We start from the raw sequence: 6,012 nt of genomic DNA, 5'->3' as shown, positions 1-6,012 counted from the left end.
TCTAGAGAAGAAGACTCCATTGGACTCTCAAGGAAGTAAACCCGCTTGACAGATGTCCATCTAGAGAAGGAGATTCTGTCCTTCTAGAGAAGGAGGCTCCACTGAACTCTCGAGGAAGTAAACCTTCTCGACAGATGTCCATCTAGAGAAAGAGACTCCATTGGATGTTCAAGGAAGGAAACTCTCTTGACAGATGACCATCTAGTGAAGGAGACTCCATTGCACTCTCTAGGAAGTAAACCCACTTGACAGATGTCCTTCTAGAGAAGGAGGCTCCATTGGACTCTCAGGGAAGTAAACCCACTTGACAGATGTCCTTCTAGAGAAGAAGACTCAGCTGGAATCTCGAGGAAGTGAACTCTTCCTATCTGTTCTTATCAGTGTTCAGGTGGGATCTCTTCCCTGCACTTTGCATCCATCACTCTGTGTCGTGCCACCTTCACTTACCTTTGGAGCCGAGTGGCAGGAGAGGGGTGGAGTGACCGGATCTGCAGCCTGCGAAGGGGAAGGTGGCCTCCTTGTGGGTCTTGGCTCTGCCGATCCACCTGCTTCTGGGCTTCCTGCCTTTGTCACTGGATGTGTCCCTACCTCCCCTTTTCTAGCCGCAAAGGCCGGCAGGTAACTCCCCTTTGGCACATCCTGGTTTGTTTGCAAAGGCTGGGCCTCCCGAGGCCACTTCCCCCCAAGACAAGGGCAAGGGCTTCGCACAGAAAGGGTGTCCGGGAAGAAGGAAATGGGCCTTTGCCTTCACCTGGGACACAGGTGAGGGAGAAAGAAATACAGAATGAGAGAGAGAGAGAGAAGGATAGTAGGGAAACAGTAAAGAGAAAGAAAGGAAAAAGTAGAGAATGAAGGAGAGAATGAAAAAGAGGGAGAAGGAATGCAAGAGAGGAGGAAAGAAAGATAACGAGAGAAAAAGAAGGGAACTAAAGGAGAGAACGAGAAAGAAGGAGAAGGAACGCGGGAGAGGAGGAAAGAAAGAGATAACGAGAGAAAAAGAAGGGAACGAAGGATAGAAAGAGGGAGAAGGAACACAAGAGAGGAGGAAAGAAAGAAATAACAAGAGGAAAAGAAGGGAACGAAGGAGAGTGAGAAAGAGGAAGAACGCAAGAGAGGAGGAAAGAAAGAGATAACAAGAGAAAAAGAAGGGAACGAAGTAGAGAGAAAGAGGGATAGAAGGAAAACAATAAAAGAGATGGAAATGAATAAGGAGAGAATGAAGGAGAGAATGAGAAAGCGGGAGAAGGACTGAAAGAGAGAAGGAAAGAAAGAGATAATAAAATAAAAAAAGGAAGGAGAGAATGAGAAAGAGGGAGAAGGAACGCAAGAGAGAAGGAAAGAAAGATAACAGAAAAAGAAGGGAATGAAGAACGAGAAAGAGGGAGAAGGAACTCAAGAGAGGAGGAAAGAAAGAGATAACTAGAGAGAGAGGGATCGAAGGAATACAATAAAAGAGATGGGAATGAAAATGGGGAAAGTGAAGGAGAGAATGGGAAAGCGAGAGAAGAAAGAGAGGAGGAAAGAAATAGAGAATGAGGGAAAGAGAGACAGGAGAAAAACAATAAAGCGAGGGAAAGGAAAAGAGAGAGAATGAAGGAGAGAATGAGAAAGCAGGAGAAGGAACGAAAGAGAGAGGGAAAGAAAGAGAGTGGAAGAGAAATAAGAAGGCAAGGGGGAGAAGCAAAGAAATAGAGAATGGGAGAGAAAGAGGGATAGAAGAAAAAAGAGGGAAATGAAAAGGGAAAGGAGAGAATGAAGGAGAGAATGAGAAAGCTGGGAAAGGACTGAAAGAGAGAAGGAAAGAAAGAGATAACTAATAGAAATAGAATAATAGAATAGAATAGAGGAAGAAGGAAAGAAATAGAGAATGAGAGAGAGATAGCGAGACAATAAAGAGAGGGAAAGGGAAAAGGAGAAAATGAAGGAGAGAATGAGAAAGTGGGAGAAGGAACAAAAGAAGGAAAGAGGAGGAAGGAAAACATAAAGAGAAAGAGGGACAGAAGGAAAACAATAGAGGAAATGGAAAAAGAAGGGAATGAAGGAGAGAACAAGAAAGGAGGAAAAAAGAAAGAGAGAAGGAAAGGGAGGAAGAAGGAAAGAAATAGAAAATGAGGGGGGAGGGGACAGAAGGGAAAGGATAGAGGGAAAGGAAAAAGGAGAGAATGAAGGAGAGAATGAGAAAGTGGGAGAAGAAAAAGAGATGGTAAGAAATAGGGAAAGGGGAATAGAAGGAATACAATAAAGAGAGGGAAAAGAAAAAGAGAGAATGAAGGAGAGAACGAGAAAGTGGGAGAAGAAAAAGAGAAGGAAAGAAATAGAGAGAAGGAGGGAAAGAAATGTTAAAAGAGGGATAGAAGGAAAACAATAGAGAAGGAAAGGAGGGAATGAATGAGGGAACGAGAAAGGGAGAGGAAGAAAGAGAGAAAGGGATGGAAGGAAAACAATAAAGGGAAGGAAAAATGAGAGAATGAAGGAGAGAACGAGAAAGAAAGAAAGAAAGAAAGAAAGGCAAAAAGAAAGAGTGAGAAAGAAACCAAGAGAGAAAGAGAGAGAAAGAACGAAATGACACAAGAAAGAAAGAGAAGGAAAGAAAGAGAAGAAATAGAAAGAAGGAGAGAAATAAAGAAAGAAGGAAGGAAATACAGATAGAGAGAGAGAAGGATAGAAATGAAAGCAAGGGAATAAAAGAGGCGAAAAGAGAGAGTGAAAAAACAAGAGTGAAGGAGAGAATATCGAAAACTACAACTCCCAACACCTCCCAACCACTGTTTTGAAGAGCGAGCCCACATCTTGGGTTTGTCTCTGAGTCTTCCTTTAATTTGCGTCCCAGGATGGTCCCAGAATGGGTTCTCATCCATCGCTCATTTCCGGACGGAGAACGGATCCTGCTGTCATTCATCTCTTAGTGGACCGTGAATCAAAAGTGACGGGAATTGTCAGCGTAATTGTAGCCCTGCGTTCGGTGATTTGCATGGGCGTTGTGTGCCTCCGAGGCCTTTCTGGCTTGACGGTGACATTCAGGTGAACTGGTCTGAGGCTGAGACAGTGTGACTCACCTGAAGACAAACCGAGGTTTCGAAGGAGATTTGAACCCGGTTCTCCAAAATAGCCACTCAAACCCATTCCTATGGACATAGTATGATTATTATTTGATAGACAGCTGACTGATGGTAATTTTGTCAGTGTTGATTGTTTTTAAGTGCAGGCCAAGGTCTTGGGGCACTGCACCCAGTGTGCCGATCATCACTGGGACCCCCTAGGACTGTGTGATGTATCGGCGAATAATGTGTGCAGATCCCAGTAAGGTGGCCTTTTGCAACTGACTGATGATAATTTTGTTAGCGTTGATTGTTTTTAAGTGCAGGCCAAGGTCTTGAGGCACTGCACCCAGTGTGCCAATCACCACTGGGACCACCTAGGACTGTGTTATGTATTGGTGAATAATGCATGCAGATCCTAGTAGGGTGGCCTTTTGTAGCTGACCGATGGTAATTTCGTCAGTGTTGGTTGTTTTTAAGTGCAGGCCAAGGTCTTGAGGCACTGCACCCAGTGTGCCGATCACCACTGGACCAGCTAGGACTGTGTGATGTATCGGCGAATAATGTGTGCAGATCCCAGTAGGGTGGCCTTTTGCAACTGACTGATGATAATTTTGTCAGCGTTGATTGTTTTTAAGTGCAGGCCAAGGTCTTGAGGCACCGCACCCAGGTGCCAATCACCACTGGACCACCTAGGACTGTGTGATGTATCGGCGAATAATGCATGCAGAACCCAGTAGGGTGGCCTTTTGTAGCTGACCGATGGCAATTTTGTAAGCGTTGATTGTTTTTAAGTGCAGGCCAAGGTCTTGAGGCACTGCACCCAGTGTGCTGATCACCACTGGGACCACCTAGGACTGTGTTATGTATTGGTGAATAATGCGTGCAGAACCCAGTAGGATGGCCTTTTGCAACTAACTGATGGTAATTTTGTCAGCGTTGATTGCTTTTAAGTGCAGGCCAAGGTCCTGAGGCACAGTACCCAGTGTGCCAATAATCCCTGGGACCCCCTAAGACTGTGTGATGTATCAGCGAATAATGAGTGCAGAACCCAGTAGCGTGGCCTTTTGCAGCTGACCAATGGTAATTTTGTCAGCGTTGATTGTTTTTAAGTGCAGGCCAAGGTCTTGAGGCACTGCACCTACACATATTATTATTATTATTATTACTATTATATTGTTGTTGTTTATTTTGGCTTTATTATTATAATATTTATTTTATTAGTATTATTATGTTTATTTTTATGTTTATTATGTTTATTATTGTTGTTATTATAATGTATATTTATAAGTCAGATGCATCTAAATGCATCTAAAACAGGCAACAAACCAAGGCCTTGTTCGATAAAGTGATCTGAGTCCGAAACCAAACGTGCGAAACATTTCACGCTTTGCAATGACATTTTGGAACGCTTTCCGAAACTTGGCACTTGCACATTGCAGACGCTTCGCTGAATCTCCATAAAGGCATTGAGAGATGTGCGATGACAAGGAAACCACACGTTGACCCTTTCCGGATGCTTTCTTTCTCCAAAGACTCTCAATTAACAGGCATCTATGGGATAGATTGGTGCTGCATGAATATAGTTGCTGGTTGCTTGAGAGTTACTATTAAAAAATAGACCGAATAGTAAAATAATAATAATTTAATAATATAATATATAGAACACAATAATATAAAATACTAATTTATAACTGTAAATAATATAATAATATAGTAAAATATATTATTAAATAATATTATAATATAATATAATATATTAGTACACTCAATGATGGGAGTTGTGATTCTGGACAATGGAAGTTGTAGTGACTCTGGAAGGTGGGAGTTGTAGTGTAAGCCGCGTCGAGTCCTGCGGGAGATGCTAGCGGGGTACAAATAAAGTTATAATAATAATAATAATAATAATAGTGAACCTCGAGAATAGGGGTTGTAGTGACCCTGGACAATGGGAGTTGTAGTGATCCTTGATTATGGGGATTTTAACCCTCAACGATGGGAGTTATAGTGTCCCTGGAAGGTGGGAGATGTAGCGAACCTCGAGGATGGGGATGGTAGTGACCCTGAGCTATATGAGTTGTAGTGGCCCTTGATTGTGGGAGATGGGGTCCTGGATAATGGGAGTTGTAATGACCCTGGGCGGTGGGAGTAGTAACTCTGCATGATGGGAGTTGTGATTCTAGACAATGGGAGTTGTAGTGACCCTTGATGATGGGGATTTTGAGCCTCGATGATGGGAATTATAGTGACCCTGGAAGGTGGGAGATGTAGTGAACCTTGAGGATGGGGATGGTAGTGACCCTGAGCTATATGAGTTGTAGTGGCCCTTGATTGTGGGAGATGGGGTCCTGGATAATGGGAGTTGTAATGACCCTGGGTGGTGGGAGTAGTAACTCTGCATGATGGGAGTTGTCATTCTAGATAATGGGACTTGTAGTGACTCTGGAAGTTGGGAGTTGTAGTGAACCTCGAGAATAGGGGTTGTAGTGACCCTGGACAATGGGGGTTGTAATGACTCTTGATGATGGGGAATTTAACCCTCAATGATGGGAGTTATAGTGACCCTGGAAGGTGGGTGATGTAGCGAACCTCGAGGATGAGAATTGTAGTGACCCTGAGCTATGGGAATTTTAGTGACCCTTGATTGTAGGAGATGGGGTCCTAGATAATGGGAGCTGTAATGACCCTGGGCGGTGAGAGTAGTGACTGAATGATGGGACTTGTGATTCTAGAGAATGGGAGTTGCAGTGACCCTGGACAATGGGAGTTGTAGTGACCCTGGATGATGTGATTTGCAACGACCCTACACGATGGGAACTGTAGTGACCCTGAACGATGGGAGTTGTTGTGACACTGAACGACGGGAGTTGTAGTGACACTTGATTATGGGATTTGTGACCATGGATGATGGAAGCTGTAGTTCACCCACTTCCAGAGAGCTCTATGATTCCCACCAACGATGGATCGGGACCAA

General features: G+C 43.7%; 1 protein-coding gene across 1 annotated transcript in view; it reads right to left on the bottom strand.

The window, feature by feature from the left end:
* ENTPD8 (ectonucleoside triphosphate diphosphohydrolase 8) overlaps positions 1-587 on the bottom strand; it is a 21,762-nt gene extending 21,175 nt beyond the window's left edge. Inside the window, exon 1 of the mRNA XM_060757758.2 lies at positions 448-587. The gene's annotated coding sequence lies outside the window, so the exon portion shown is untranslated. The remainder of the gene's footprint in view (positions 1-447) is intronic.
* Positions 588-6,012: the final 5,425 nt, after the last annotated feature.

Source organism: Anolis sagrei, chromosome 11 (assembly GCF_037176765.1).
Source record: "Anolis sagrei isolate rAnoSag1 chromosome 11, rAnoSag1.mat, whole genome shotgun sequence".
Lineage (NCBI taxonomy): Eukaryota > Metazoa > Chordata > Lepidosauria > Squamata > Dactyloidae > Anolis > Anolis sagrei.
This window is presented reverse-complemented; position numbering and strand designations above follow the sequence as displayed.